Raw genomic sequence first — 17,119 nt, forward strand, 5'->3', positions numbered from 1 at the left:
AGTGCTTTTTCTGGTCTTCAGTTGCCTGCCCAGAAGGTGAAATCCTCCTTCTGCAATCCATGTCTACTAAATACCTCAGGAAACTGAAGCAGCATCAAACATGCCTAATCTGTGTGTGAGCAGCTGTACCCCCTCCATCAGATTCAGCCTTGTGTCTGTGATAACAAGATACATACTATGGCTGGGCTATAGGAACATATTTTGCTTATTGTAGGACAATAAAATGCAGGTTAATAATGATCTTTAGTGGCTTGTGTTTCAGGTAAACGTAATTTAAAAGTTCAAGGTAATTACTATTTTCTTTCAATAGTAAGCAGTACTCATTACTACCGAGTGACCATTTTGATCACACATATTGAACAGTGAATGCAAGACAGTAGAAAGGCTACATTTTACAACAGGAGAGTAAATGTACAGATATTCTGAAAAGGATTTTAGACTGAGTAATGAAGAAAATTAAGCCTTTAATTCAAAGACTAGTTCAATTTAAGGCTAATTTGAGATGCATATACATTCACTAAAATTAAGGTAAGTGGATAGCTGCATTTTTCAGATGAAGTGAAATAGGGTGAGCACATAATTCTCATTAAAGTTTAGTAACTGGGCACTTTGGAAAGCAGCCCTGTATCTAACTATGTTGTAGTCATCTAAGTCTATGCAAAAACATGACCCTCAGATCTCAGGTATCTTTCAACTTATTTTATATTATTACAAAGATCAGCACACTAAATGGGTACCTAATGCATTTCTATTTGCTTTTTATTTTGAAGTGTGCTTTCTTTTAATTCTTTAAAAACATGAGTATCAATCTTATGAGTTAGAAAGTCATGAGCAAATAATTGTCTGGTCCAGAGAGTACACATCCTTAAAATCATCCTTAAAATCATACTGACTTTACAGGTGGAGGAAAGCTTTCTTTCATGCAATCTAAACACAGCAGCTCACCCCTGATGCCATGCTGAACTGTGGACTGATTTCCAAATAATGATATGAATAATGATCTGAACAATTTGCTGCACTGACAAGTCTTAGAATCACTCAGGAGAGAAGAGACCACAGAAGTTTCTAACATGACCTTTCCTCAGCCAGGAGCACCAGAAAATACTGAATTCAAGTCAGTCACTTAGGACTTTGTTGTGTCAGGTATTGGAAAACCTCCAAGAATGAATATTCCACAACCCCTCTGGATGACTTGAACCTTTGCTTAATTATCTTCAGAGGGAAATTTTTAAACTTAAATGTGGCTGAAATTTCCCCTATTTCAGTTTATCTCATTTAACTGGGGTGTAAAATAATAAGACTTCATTTCCTTGATGGTTTGATGAATACAAATAATATTTGAAAAAAATAGGGGTTTTTTGGGGTTTGTTTGTTTTTTGGGTTTTTTGTCTGTTCATTATCTCTTAAGTAAAATGCATCTGTTCTCCCCTCTTTAAATGACAGGCAAATGAGGTTTAGGAGGTATAGATGTCATTTATTGATCATTTTCTTGACTGGATTTTTTCAGCATCAGCTTCCTACAAAAAAAAATACCTAATGCAAAACTGTGGTAGAAACTGAGCTTTCTCTGAGATATCTGAGTATGTAAAAAAAAAGTTGTGTTTTTGTGATATAACTTTTCCATCAGAAGGACACTTTAATCACTGTATTGTAAAATCTACTGACTTTCTATTTACTTGTCAGAAGGGTAGGCTGGCATGATTTATCCTCCAAAGTACGTGGATGATATTTTGTCTACTAAAGCACAGGGTACACTTGCAAGGTTATTATAATTTAAGTAAAAAAGTGCTGCAATCCACATGATAACAATTTTGATAGAGGAATGTCATCTAAATGTGTACGTATTTGAAAAATATATATAGTGCATAAATAAGGAAAAAAATGTTCCTATCTCAATTAGGAAAGTTGTTAAATTGCAGTTCTATTAAGGAAGCGGCTTTATTCTGCAGAAGGACATTATTTTAGAAACCATGCCTAATATAGCAGGGGGTGACATCAGAGGAAAGTGTGGCTCATATGAAGGCAAGACTAAAGTTTAGGAGACTCTCCCGAGTGTAGAGTGACTCGAGATTAATGCCTAATTTGCAGGTCTGCTCCTTCCTGTGCTCAGGAGGAGACATTTCCTACATTATTAAACTTGATCCTGACGATATATATTGATGTAAAATACAGTGTACGTGAAATTCTGTGGAAGAGTTGTTAAGCATTGCAATTCCTGGTGTGTAAAGTAGAATGGAATCATGATTTCACATTTTACTCTGCAGTGTTATTGACAGCTACTAGAATAATAAAATTAAAAAAAACAAACAAACAAACAAACAAAAAAAAACAAAAACAAAACCAAAAACCAAACCAAACCAAAACAAAACAAAACAAAACAAAAACCAAAAAACAAAAACAAAACAAACCAACAAAAACCAACAACAACAACAAAAAAACAAACCAGTCCAGGCTGCATATTTCATGTTAGGATATAACTATGATTTCCCTAATACCTAGAGAAAGATGCAATAACTACAATCCTCAAAATCCCACAAATTTTTATAGTGCATTCTGTTCTAAAATAAACCATCAGACATGGAAATATACTACTAAACAATTACTTGGCCAAGAACAAGAGAGTTTTGTTAAAAGAAATGGAAGCATCATCAAGATAATCCCTGATTTAGTCTTGACACGTTATCTCAGATTCTCCACTCTTTGAGCTATTATGTGCTGAATTCAGCAGGGAAATGGTTAACCTGGAGCATGATTACACATTTCACTACAGAAAGTGAGGGAATAATACAGAAGTCAGTAAGTGCACAATTCAAGCAGCACAGTGAATACAAGGAAAGAGGGAAAGAATACATAAATAAGTGTTGGAAGGTACAAAATTTGGTGGATCAAAGAAGCATCTATTTTTTGTTTATTTTTCTGGTCAATCTTTTTTCCTTCTTTTGCTTCATTTCTGGACCTGCTGATATCTCACATGAATAACAGTGTGACAGCAGTAACCCTTCAAAAAATTGGACAGTTGATAGTGTGTTTGTTAAAAGACAGGAATTTCTGCTGGGATATTGATGTATAAATTGTAAAGATGGGGTCTTGAAATAAAATATAATATATTTTTAGGTGATTATTATATTAAACAATGCCAGAACTCCTAAGTACAAATATGACTATTTGTACCCATGTTATGACTCCTGTCAGATTGCATCAGGCAGAAATGCTGAGTCTTGGGAGTACCTAGTTAGACTCTACTGGGTCCTAAGGAAAAGCATGCACCAAGAAAGAAAACATTAATGTGTAATAATTCCAAAATCTGAAAATCAAGGCAGAAGAAAGAAAATCTTATATCCTCTCTTTCTTTCTTGCCCCAGCTGCAAGTTGAAGTGCTTCACAGGACTGTGACGCTTTTGCCTTTACAATTTGACCATATTGGTGAATATATGACCAATAAAGTGGTAAAGATGTGGGAAGAAATTTGTGGCACTATCCTCAGCCCCAAAAGCTCTTGTGCAAAATGGGTAATGCATTAATGGGTGCTTGCCATGGATATTTTCTTTGGTATGTGTTCCATGCAGAGCTTAGCTGGTATCTCCAGCATCATGGCAGCCTTATGTATTGTATGGAATTTTTGCTGTATTCCTAGTTTTTATGCCTCTTTTCTACAAATTATATATTTTGACAGTAGGAAGAATATCTATTGTGCTCCACATATGCTCTATTATGCTATGGGCTTAAAGATCCTCACAATCAATGTTAGGAAATGAAATATTTTCTTCTAAACATATCCTCTGTTTGTCTGGGAGGGGGTTTGGCTCACTGAATAGAATCCTGAACATACCTGAACCATATACTAATTGTAACAGCAGCATGTATCTCAAAAGTTCTAGAAAGAAGATTTACGATTGTCTGAGGTCAATTCATTTCCTGCCTCCACTAAAGTGATAAAACAATGAAGAGCTAATGAAGTAAAAAAGTAGTTTTCAACTTTCAGAACATACAGGGACTTTCTTGCAAAAAGCCAGAAAGGAAAACTTAACAGAAAAAAAGTTACGACTTCCTTTTACAGTAGTAAATTTGTGGAAAATAAATGCCTGGCTATTTTGCATCAAAATATTGTGATGTTAATTCTATCAGATTTTCTATAACTGCTTTATTATCACAAGTCACTAAAGCAGAATGAAGCACTTGTTCATAAAAAGGAATAACATTTCCCAAAACAAAGTTTTTAAACCCAAGAATAAATTAAAGTATTTTTAATAAATAGCTCTGAAATATAATGTTGTTTATTAATATGTCCTTTAAAATATAAGATGCTGAAAAACTAATCTGCAGGAATGATAGTTTGCCATGCTCCACTATTTCTAAATTTCTAGGGAAATTTTCTGTATTAAAGAAAGAAGTATATAATATTAATATATTTTCAAAATTCAACTTCAAAAGTTGAATTATTTGTGTCTGCTTTAATATAGTTAATCAACATAAATTGATATGGCAATGCTTAGCTCAGTTAACATGAAAACATCAGTATTGGGAAAAAGGTATTTCCAGATATGACTGTTATTTTGGGGATATTTTAACTAATTCTTTGAATATTTGTAAAAAAAGTTGTTTATCTTTCTCTTAAGATATTTCATAGAATTCTAATGATTTATTAATATATCCAAATAAATGCAACATTTCTTATAGCATTTCTTATTAGCATACTAGAACCTACATCTGCTTTCACAGGATCTTTTTAACACTATTCATGATCCTGAAGGGTCTTTCAGAAGGTCAATTAATCCACTTTTCTAATTAGTTATCATCTTATTATCATTAGCTTGTAATTAAGTGTCACTATCCTGTGCACGATCTGTGCTGTGGCTGGAGAGTGGAGCTCCCTTTGTGTCCTGTCCCCAGCAGGCTGACAGAGATGAGGGTGCAGCATCTGAAGGACAAACCATAGATTGTTTGTTGGGGGCTTTTTGAGTGTGGTGAGGAAATAGAAGTTCATGTTTTTTTATTTGCAGCTTTCTGTTTGTTGAAAGTGGGTTTTAAATTAAGCAAAACCACATAGACCGGAGCGCAGAAAGTAGCGACCACTTTCCAACATGAAAATCCTATCCTGCTCTTTGAGTGTCTGTTTCAAATGGAAAAACTTGCAGATTGAATTATGAAAAAAAGGATTATAAATCTTTGACATACTCATTTCCCAGAAGTCATTTACCATAAGTGCATACTTAAGTGATTGTCTCTTCTTCGTTACATTTTTAAGAGTTTTTGAATAATCTTCCCAGATTTTACTAAAATACAGCATCACCTACAGCTTCTCCTTGGTTCGTGCTAAGGTATCAACATCTGTGCACATATTCTTTCACCTTCCAACAATAATTATAATAATAATAATAACAAAATAGTAGTTTAGTGACTATTGAAGTTTAAAGGGATGAATTACAGCATGGCAGGCTGCCAATTACTTCCATACAGACAGTAGATACAAATGCATTCACCAGGACTTTTAATTCTGAACCATAAGTTACATTTTAGAAAGGAACATTGTAATCTAAATGCTGAAATTATGTTCGAAGTGAGAAATCAAAGAAATGGTGTCTAATCTTTTCCTTCATGACACGCTAATCAGTGACTTTTTATTAGACACTTAACAGGAAATACTTACAAGTATTAAATATCAGAAATTCTTTTGCTGGAAACTGCTGCACTGGCAGAACTGAGATGGCTCTAACCTAACCTTCACATTTAATCAGTACATTTCTCTGCTTAATAGTGCTTTTTCTCCTACTGTTAGCTTTGTGATGATGAAAAACACATTTTGGTTTTGTGTCAGTACTGGAAATAGGACTTGCAATCATAAAATCTTTTGCCACGCTGTGCTGTACAAGTGATTGAACAAAAAATTCAGTCTGTCAAGCAACAGTCAATAGCCATTGTGGCAGCTGATTTTGTGCTGATCAAGGCTTCTGGAGTGAAAGCTTGTATTGTCCTGGGAATGCTGATGTCCTCAACTGCCCAGCAAAGTTAAAGACGAGTAGAGTTAAATGCGAGGTAAAATTTTTTATACAATGATGTTTATAATGTTATATGATGGCATTACTTATGTAACTTTACATATTTATTTATGTAAAACATGAGGGATGTAGAATATAACAGTTAATATTAAGGTATATATGCTACATTCTGAAAGGATAATAGAAGATGAAGAGATTACATTTTCTTAACACTTTACCTTCTCACTTTACTATCATTAAATCCCTTACATTGGATTTCTAGACATGATTTTTTTAACTTAATCATTCACTGTGTTAGGGTATTTTCAGTTGATTTCTGGGAGTTACCTTGTGAGACAACAATGCTACAGTATTGGAAATGCTGCTGGTGTAAGTTACTGCAGAATAGAATAGCTGCTTTATTAACAGCTTCAAATATAAGCTATTTACTTCTGAGGGATAATTCTGGTTTTCAAGTGGAGAAAAAACTTGCAAAACAATGTTAGGGAAGCTGAGTTCTGGTATTATCAAACCTAACACTGCTGAAATGCTTACCTTTTCTTCTGTATTCCATTGAAATGCAAAGCCTCTGAATTGGCAAAACAACAAACAACTGTTTAAAAAGAAATCTTTAGAGCTAGAAAATAAGCATTGGGGTTTTTTTGTCTCTACTGCACTGCTTTAAGCAATTTCACCTATCCAGCATAAACCGACTCAAAACCCATGGTGACTTACCATAACATCTAGTCTAGGATGTCTTTTGTGAGATCAGGTCCACCAGTCTGTGACTGATATTTCTTAAAGAAAAACAGCTCAATTGATTTGGAAGAAGTTTCTACAGACCCATTTATGATGTGCAGCTTGAGCAGCCTCAGTGCTACGCTGGAACTGGTAAATAGAACTGGGAAGCTACAGGACACCTGGCAAAGAAACAATGGTCATTTCTTTTGCTGCAGCAGGCACTTTGATGTCATGTTGGGTTGTCAGGGCTGAGGAAAAAACATCATTCAGTCTTTACTGAGGATAAAATGTAATACGAATTTCCTTGGAAAATGATCCTTAGCTGAATCAAAACCAGGAAGAGACAATCCAGGTAACTAAGCAGATGGACTTCTCAGTTTCATTTTGAAAGTAGTCAAAACAAAACAACAATAAAGGAGCCATTCTATAAATATAAGCATGTTGAAAAAACAAACTTCTTTAGGTTCTGGATGTCTTCTTTCCTTGCTATTTATTTTGTACTTTTGTCTGTTGTTTACTTTTGGCAGTGCTTCATGTGTATATCTACAAGGAAAAATACTCCTGCTGTGGACTCTTCATATGTTCTTTCATATTCTCAGTGAGAACAGGGGAAGTAACTTTCTATAAGTTTACCCCGTGTTATGCTTCCAGTTTCATTAAGATTTGAAAAAAATCCCCAAACAAACCAAAACATTTCTGCTGTGCCACAGAAAATGGATGCAAGGAAGCAGTACATTCGAGGGCAAAATCAAAGCAAGGAGTGGAGGACAGAAGGTGTGAGAAGTGTCACACAAATCTTTCTCCTGGGTGTGCTCACCCACACACAGGTGACAGAGGCCTGGGGATGCAGTGTCAGTCTGGGGCTGGGCTGGGGCTGGAGGGACATTTGGAGGGATGTGACCACTACTGGTCCAGTCCTGCTCTGCTGCTGAATTAAGGATAAGAATTTAACAGAATTTAATTTTGATTGGAATTAATTGGCATACTCTGAGGATGTAAGTGGGAGCGATGGAGAGAGGAGAATAAGGGAGGAATTCTTACACTGAAGGGTAGAACCTGCTTGGCAAGGTTTTCTAGGATCCACCTGGGCTTGTTCCTAGAGTTGAGTATTCCTGATAAGGGTGGTGGGGTAGAGATGAACTCAGACTAGTTGCCTATGCACATAATAAACATATTACATAATTGAATTAATGGAATGTTGTTTTGTTTAATGTAGAAATTCTACAATTAAGTTTAAACTACAAATTTTGAAAAACATGGTTATGTTACTTATGTCTTGTTACATTCCAGTATGAACAAAATTGAATTCAAGTATTGATCTTACCTTTTATTCATTTTGTTTATCATAATTTCCCACATTTGTGCTTGGATCAAAATTAAAGTCTTACTTGAAAACGTCTTTTTATGTATAATTTGCCACTTATGGATAAGTGTGTGTTTTGCTCACATAATCGAAGTTGTGCTTCAGTATGTTTGAGGATGGTGTCTTGAGAATGCCAAGTGGTTTGTTTCCATAAAAATTTAAGTGAATTCAGATTGCCAGGCATCATTATCCTTTAACAGTGACTAAGATACATATATTTCTATTTTTATGTAAATGAAAAAGCAGCATTACCCTGCATATGTGGGGTTCTCTGGAGGTTCTCGAAAGACCATAATTTCACTGCCTATAATGAAAAGTTTGCATTGATGGCTTTTTAAATAGGTATTGCTGCTTCTTCAAAGTGTTAAGACAGTGAGGAACAGTATGTCTTGGATTACCATAAATAGGATAAGAGCACATTGAAGTTGTACCTTCAAACACTACCTCCTGAGAAATGCGTCTGGCAACTTTTATAAGTTCCACAGTCATTTAAAAACATAAACCAGAGGAACAGCAATGAAAATGAGACATTTGTATAATCTGATTAAAGCTATGTGTTTTTTCTATTTAAAAAATGAGCTCTTATTCGAAGAGAACAATGGAAAAAGCTGAGGCCTCCTACCCAAAACAGGAAAGTTCGCAATAAATTTTTTGGTTGTCTTGAAGTCCGGTTATCAGAATAAGTATATTACCTTTCATTCTACTTACTGATTAGATTAAAACACTTAGAGACATAAAAATAAGTGTGCATATTTTTAAATATTGGCCTAGAATATCAGTCACAGACATGACTATATAATAAAAAAGGAAACTCAAAAATCAGCTCTGTCGCATGTCTTGTCAGAATTTAGGACAAAATCTGTTGCAGAAGCTGGAAGACATTCATAGTTGTTATTTTGGAGCAGTAATATTTTGCCAGAAGGGAAAATGCTTTGCCTCAAGTCAGTGTCAAATTTTGCAGCTGAATCCAAAACTTTCTTATGACTAAAGATTTTGTTTTTCTCAGTTTGTTTCCTGAACTTGGAATTCAGTAGAAAATATAATCAGGATACAAATTCCTCATTAAAGTGCAGAAATTAATTCTAGAAACACAACACCCACTATCATGAAATTACCTAATAGTTCCCAATGTCCCATGAGCCAAGCAGAAAAGTACTAAGAATAACTATATTAAAATTGTATATAAAGTTGTATGTGTATATATCATATATATAAAAATATTATATAGATATACACACACACACACACACACACACACACACACACACATATATATAAACACAACATATGTATTAAATTTACAGGAACATTTGAAAATGAGACATGCCTAAAGATGGAATTAAATACAGTCCCTTAATAAGAAGCCAGTAAAGCAAAGATGATGGTACAATAGTAGACAGCAAGATACAGGAAGCAACTGTGGAGAGATTGGGAAGACATTGTAATAGTTTGAATTTACTACTGGGTAGTATGAAATTGGCCATAGCAAGTCAGAAAGCACATCTATTTCAGTACCTCAGTTTTGATCCCAGTTTGTGGCAAACACAGAAGAAGCTAGGGGCAATCATATTATTATATTTTTTAGCTGTACTCAAATGCTCCATTAGTCAGCTATTACCATCTTGAATCATTCCTTAAAGTTTTTTTCTCCCATGAATTAGGAGAAATGTTTTGAGCCTATGCAAGCTGAGGCAATCATTTACCTGCATGTTCAGAGTTCAGCTATGAGCAAAGTGATAGCATATTTCCTCTTTTGAAATTCTAGTGTGATGATTTCAGTCTTTTGATTCCATTTTTGTTTTATGACAAGAACTAAACACTCATTTCTTATTCACCTTCTTCCTGGCATCCATGATTTCACAGACTTCTGTTGCATGCCTGAGGTTTAAAGGTCAGATCTCCTTCAGAAGTGTGTACATATCTTTGAGATTTCTTTCTGCCCTTCTTCACTTCTTTTGAAATCTTATTATCCTTGGACCATAAGTATTTTATATACTATTCCTTTCCTTATCATTTTTATATGTTTTGGTTTTATTTTTCCCTCTTCATCCTTTTTACTCTTTCCCCTTTAGATAATACTTTCACAGAACTCTTCATTGTAATTGCAAATCTTTGGCTAAGTAATAAGATCAACAACTGGTATCTGCTTACTACTAGTGGTAACTTCTTTTCACTGTTTCCAGGAAAAAAAATCAGAATTTCTTTATTCAGTGTACACAATTTCAATGTGTTCAGTATTGGTTTATCCATTGTACTATCAAGTACTATCATGTTGTTGTTCTTCACCTTTTGACACTTTTCACAACACTCTGCTCATTTAATAGAAAAAAATCTTCATTTGAGGTTGAGACATGTAAAAATATTCAGTATTTTAGCTCTGACATTGACACATTTTTACCACAGAGCATGGCATATCTTATACCTGTTCCTAGAAAACAGTTGTCAACAAAGTATTAATCCTCACCATTGGCTACCCTTTTAGGTTTAAACTGTTAGTAAAATATCTGAAGGATAATAAGAAATTCTCCTTATTGTAAAGGAAATAGAAAGCAGATATGACCAATCTGGCAGTCCATCTAATCTAACATTTTCTTTCTGGTACTGTTGAAGATAGTATGTTTTGGAGAATGCTGTAGCAGACATATTTGCAACAACACATTTGGCTTTTTGTATTTATCAAACTTTACAGCTTGAAACAAGAAGCTTCAATCCTTCATCCTTCAGGTAACTTCCATCACTCTTCAGAGCACAAGGTAATCTTTAGCTAACAAGGGCACAAAGCTGCATTTTATGGAGGCAGGTTCCTCCATCATTTTCCACACGAGTACATTGCATTTCTCTCTGATCTATGTGTCCCTGGCCCATGTTAGAGACAGAGTGCTGAGCTAATCACAGCTCTGCTCCTGCATAGCAGATCCTATAAGATAGCAGATGATTCACAACAAGTACAGAATTTCCTGTCAATAGTACATAATTCCATCTGAAAACACATAGTAATGCATGTCAAAAAAGCCAATTGACTGCACTTGTGGATCATTTTTTTTTATCCCTTTGTAAATATATGTGCTGGTATGAAATTCAGTATATATAATATTGGATTTCATAACCTTGATTCAAATTGGGCAAGTATTCATGATTTTTAAAAAATGAGATAAGCAATTTATATTTCTTTTTATAAATATTTTTCTTGTCTCTGTGGAATGGAGAAGACAACTCTGGCAGACTGGAATTGCGGATTGTTGCTACCATTTCTTTAATTTTAAAGTGCTAGCCTGATAAGTGAAAATAGTAACTGTTCTCTGTCTACAAAATACTTTCAACAACCAAATCAAAATTGGGACATTTTTATTCCTTGTTCCATTGTGTGCAAATTTGTGTTCTGTGTTCAGTAAATCATTTGGCACCTTCTTGACAACTGAAAATGGGAGTGATGATATCTTTCTAACTCTCAGAGGTGGTGTGATAGACAAAAACCACTAATTACACTAAGTGATTGTCTGATTAAAGATCTGAGACCAGTGATCATCCTAATCCACCAGTTTTCAGTTGAAATCCTCAACTGTTACTTAGTTAAGGTGCTTCACAAGAAGAGACATTGATTCACCAGAAAATCAAATATGTATTGATAGCTTGCATGTTTTAGGGGTTGTATTTTGAATAAGATGCAGAGTTGTTTGAAGTGTTCTTGAGTCATCTGTTGACTTTTAAAACTGTTTTATAGTTTTAATTCTCTTACAGAGTTAAAACCATTAGGTCATTTCATGTAACTGTCTAGAAGCCATATATCAAGATACTCCTTCAGGAAATACTTTAAATTTTGTCTGACTAGAGGATGACTTGTGGATTGGCTAGCACTCACTTTCAAAAAGACTCTAGTTTGGAATTTAGGCCATATGAAGAGAATATGCTATTTTCGATGGATTGTGTGTCAATTACAGGATTTGAGAGAAGATTTTTTAATTTTTTTTTTCCTTACACAATGTAGAACAACACTTCAAACAGACAAACTGAAAATTTGGCAGGAGGAAAAGGTGCCTCACATGGATACTATAGAATTTCATAAAATTTCCAGCATCACCCATGAATAAGAGGGAATGGCATTCAGAATACAGTCTTAGCCTTAAATGGCAAAATATCGATATTCAAAACAGCATGAGAAACTTAGGGTTATATTTTTAAGGGTTCTTTATATCTTCTTTTTCTTTTTTTTTAATTGATTCAGTCTTTCAGTTCAGTTTCTCTTAGTCTAGAAATAAATATAACTCATAATTTCCAAATCTGAATACGTTCCATTTGAATTGAAAAAAATCATATAACATGTACCTGAAGAAGTTATTTTGTTCCTATTACATTCAACTATTCAGATTGTTGTTCCATATATATATTTCAAAATGTACTGTTCCTTAACTCCAAAAAATATCTTCATGCCACTTGTCGATTAAATTTGTAGTTTTTATCATCATGAAAGTTGAAAATAATTTAGAAGACATTTAAGGAAGGATGGACCCTCCAATTCTGCACTGAAGTTCTGAGACTACTGACACCTTTCTTAATGCAGTGCGGATTCACAGAAATTATCAACTTATTTTTACATAGATTTTCCTCTAATTGCCACATGATCGATTTAAAATTTTGAAAATTATCCTAAATATTAGATAATAGGGTAATTTGAATCAATGCCATTTCCAGATATTGCCATATAGACTTAGGTATCCTTGTGAAGAGTAGTACTAGTCTCCAGTAGATAAGGTCTGTCTTTTTGGACCATGCTATCATTTAACACATCAGTGCTCATATAATTCTGTGGGGTTTTTTCTGTTATAAAACCCAATATACTCACTATGTTAATTATTATCGTAATTGTACACTCTTACATAACATCCTAACTTTATTTCTGTTTGCTACTTTTCAGAGTTTTCTGTGGTTCCCCTGAAGATGTAAATCACAGGGCTTTGTTTTCTTATACTGAGTGCACAGAAAAAAGCATATTCACCTTGAATAAATGCTCACTGTCTTGCACCAAAAGGCATCCTAATTATCAGACTTACTCAAGTCTTTTTAACCAGCAGTATGCACAGAATATAAAATAGTATATAAACCCCTTTTCAGGTGAAGACATACAAACAAATTTTGCTTTCACCTGCATGTGTTTAAGGACAGAACATGAGTGTGTATATGATATTTCTATAAAAAAGGGGTGATGTGATGTTTTTCACTGCATAAAGCAGAGTAAGCAGCACAGCTTGAGTAAGAAACACACGTCACATAAAGAACAAAAGCACTGGTGGGTAAGGAAATGAAAATTAACTTTTGTTAACTTCTTCAATCCTAATCTTTTTCAGAAGTGCTCACCAGAATGGTGGTGGCTCTTAGCAACTATTGCATCAAAGTCCACAGTCAGAAGTGCAGGAATGTTTTTTCATGAGAACATGCTGTTAAAGACACGAACTGTAATTCATTATTTTCTAGAATTTCTGACTTTCTAGCAAATATAACTCCCCAGTTTCATCCCCAATGAGACATTTTCGGCATTAGCAGGTCAAATCCTTGTTTGTTTTGAAGTCAGTGATCCTGTGACATATATTTATTTCTCAGCATCATCTAAATTTCTAAAAATTCAGCTCATAGGCCTGTGTAGATAAATACTGAAATACTTTCTCTCTCTGATTGCCATTAGTGTAAGAAATTACTGACTTTTAAACAGCTTTATTGACCTTTTATGCCCTGAATTCATTTCTCTCAATATCTTCCACAGACCAATTTGTAGATTTGTTAGTTTTACATTTACATTATAGTTCTGGGAAGCTATGCAGAGTGCACTCCTCCTCCTGATTCTTCCTTCTTTTTTCAGATCATACCAAATTTTTAAACATTAATGTTATTTTACTCCTTTTATATTTGTTGCTGGAACTCTTAATGTGCTTGGAGACTTTGAAAAGCTTCACTAAGCTTCATCTGTTTTGAGGCTTCTTATATTTTTTGTACATATTTTAGTTCTTTTTCAAAGATTTTCTGTTAACTAAGAGCTCTTCTCTTATGATCCTTCATGATCAACCTTTGTGCTTTCCAGTTTGCCATCTTGGATGAATAGATACTGCAATTACATAAGTTTGTGTGTGGATATACAAATATGGGCATGTATATGCACAAGTATATAGGCATATGCATATGAACAAATATGTCTATACATTCATATGTGTATGTATAACAGATAAAGAATGTGCATATATGGATATTCATAATGCCATATATTTAGGCATATGAGGAGGCACCCAGGCCCTAGGTGGCAGAGTGACTAGCTCTATAAAACTATCACAAAACATGATTTTCCTTTGGTGCTCTTTCTAAGGACTCCAGCTGTTCATGACACTTTTAGAAGTTGAGTGTACAGTAGTATCTGTGCATCACTGTGACAAAGCACTTTTTGTCTTCTGCAAATTCCAGTTCATTACATTAGTGCTGATGTTCTCTCAGCAGGTGGTCGATGTCAATTATTTTTTGCTTCTGTGTAATGAAAGCTGCTACATATTCATTTCAATTCTGTTACAGAGCTCTGAAGTTCTGACAAGCTGTGAGCAGTTCTTCAATCAGGTAAACTTATGAACAGCTTCCTACTAGTTGGAATCATCTTGTCCCGACTAACCTGGATTTCTCACAACTTGTCTCTATGTTTGCCTCATATACAGTTGAGGTTGTCCTTTTCCTTTCTCTATTTTTAGAGCTTGTTGCAGAAGACAGGCATCCAAACCTCACTTACTCCCTTGCAACAGCTGTTTCCAAATGTTGGACAAGGTGATTTTATTTTAACAAGTGCATGCACAGGATAATTTACATTGATCTGAGACTTGGATTATGTCCATGAGAGAAACTTACCTTGCCCTCGTCCAAGCCAGCCCAAAGTCTCTAGATAGATCAAGCTGAATTCTGTTCCTGTGGAAATAACAGCCCTTCTCTCAAGATTATGTGCCAGTATCAGTCACATGGACACAAAACAACCTAGTCCTGAGTCTAAAAATCTCTCCCAAGTCTTCAACATGCTGCAGAACTCAAATTCTCAATTCCACGTCCAGGATTTTTCCATAACTTTGATATATTTTACACACACGCACACACACACACATATACATATATAACCCCTAACTCTGAATCTATGGAAAATTTATTTTAAAATTTTCTAGGTATTCAAAAAAAAATTCTAAAACAACAAATCTTCTTCCAAAGCCTTAGTTTGTCTTATGACTCATTAGTTGGACAGTAACTCATTGGGCACCCATATTACACTGGCAAATAAATCTGTTGAGAGGCATCCAAGTCATGCTCATATAAATCTCCCTAACAGCCAACTGGAGCACTCCCTCTCCTATGTACACACACACTGCCAGGCATAAAGAAAAGATAGTCCAAAATTTTTACTTTGTGTCCCTCTTGACAATAAGTCATCAGAATTAAATTTTATGAGTGAGGACATAAAGAGTTTCGTGGCTGTGGAGCTGCCACTTTTTACCAGAGTTGGTTTTCTGGACTTGCACAATGCAGTGTGCATTAGGTAGGTAGAAATTTGTTATCAACAGTATAAAAACGTCTGTCATGCTGTCAAGTTTAATGAGAGGGAAACATGAAAGAAAAGATTGCAATCTAGAAATACAATTAGATCTTTGGAAAAGAAGTTTGAGCCATATAACTTGTTCATTAAAACACAGAAATACCAACTCACACACTGTCTGGGGCAGGAAGGCACCTCTGGAGATCACCTGGTTCAAGCCTCTACTCAGAGCAGTGTTAGCAAGAGCAGGGTAGCCAGGAGTGTGTCCAGCTGGGTTTTTAATATCTCTAAGTATACAGACTCCATAGCTTCCCTAGACCACCTTTCTGGGTGTGACCTTCCTCCTCTCAAAGAAGACTTTACTTAGGTCTCATTTTGTGCCCTCTGCCTGAGAAAAGTTTGTCCTCATTACTCCCCCATCAGGGAGTATGATCCCACTGAGCATTCTCTTTTCCTGGCTGACAAGTCACAGTTCTTTCAGCCTCTTCTTTAATGCCAGATGCTGCAGTCCTTGCACCCCTTCATTGGACTCACTCCAGTATGTTCACATCTCCTTCAATCCTGGGGACCCCAGTACTGGACCCAGCACTTCAGATTTGTCTTGCCAGAGCAGAGAAAAAGAATCACTTCCCTTGACCTGCTATCAACACTTTTCCCTAATGCATCCCAAGTTGCATTTAGCCTTCTTGGCTGCAAAGGCAAACTGCAGACTGGTGTCCAACTTTGTGTCCACTAGGACACCCAGGACATTCCCTGCCAAACTGCTTTCCAGATGGGGCATACACTGGTACTTGGGTTATTCCTCCCCATGGTCAGGTCATGGCCTTTACCCTTGTTGATCTCCAAAACTTTTGGTCCATTTCTCCAGCGTTTGAGGTCTTCCTGAATAATAGGACACCAATCTGGTGCATCAGCCACTCTATCAAGTTTTGTATCATCGGTGAAATCACTGAGGGTTTGCTGTATCCCATCATCTGGATCATTAATTTTATTGTTGAACAGTATTGGCTTAGAACAATTACCTGAGGGAGAATCTGTGTGATGTCGTAGAACTGACATTCATTGCTTATGAAAAAAGTTATATTCAGACATTATATTAGAAACAGCTTTCCTGCCATCTTGACTATCAGATCAAAATGTTTCCATTAGCTTTTTTTTCCATTTAATCTATTTTGGAGAAAACTCTTCTTCGTATTGATGAAAAAAGTAATGTTTATAAACCAAAGCCTGACAATTTTTAAGCGATCATGACATTCATCTTAAACTATGAAAATTTTGAACAATATTGCTCATGTGCTTTGTGTTGGACTTTGTTCCAATAAATCTAATTTCAGTTTTCAGTACTGAAGTTTTCAGTAAATGGTCATCTAAAAGGCACATTATTGTCAAATGATAAAGAGATAAGCTATTATAGTTTATGTTAGTCTTCCTCTTCAGTCCTTAGTGGCCACTCTATTTTTTAGTTCAAAAGACTTTTGCATTTACTTTGCTCAGTTC

The 17,119-nt window shown here is 35.1% G+C and overlaps 1 protein-coding gene across 2 annotated transcripts in view; it reads left to right on the forward strand.

Moving 5' to 3' along the window:
• The window catches only part of IL1RAPL1 (interleukin 1 receptor accessory protein like 1), a 682,566-nt gene that overhangs the window by 254,421 nt on the left and 411,026 nt on the right, over window positions 1-17,119 (forward strand). The window contains exon 2 of one of the 2 annotated variants that reach the window (XM_088160341.1): window positions 14,629-14,670. The exons of the other annotated variant lie outside the window; for it this stretch is intronic. The gene's annotated coding sequence lies outside the window, so the exon portion shown is untranslated. The remainder of the gene's footprint in view (window positions 1-14,628; window positions 14,671-17,119) is intronic. 2 annotated transcript variants of the gene reach the window in all.

Source organism: Sturnus vulgaris, chromosome 2 (assembly GCF_052056855.1).
Source record: "Sturnus vulgaris isolate bStuVul1 chromosome 2, bStuVul1.hap1, whole genome shotgun sequence".
Taxonomy (NCBI): domain Eukaryota; kingdom Metazoa; phylum Chordata; class Aves; order Passeriformes; family Sturnidae; genus Sturnus; species Sturnus vulgaris.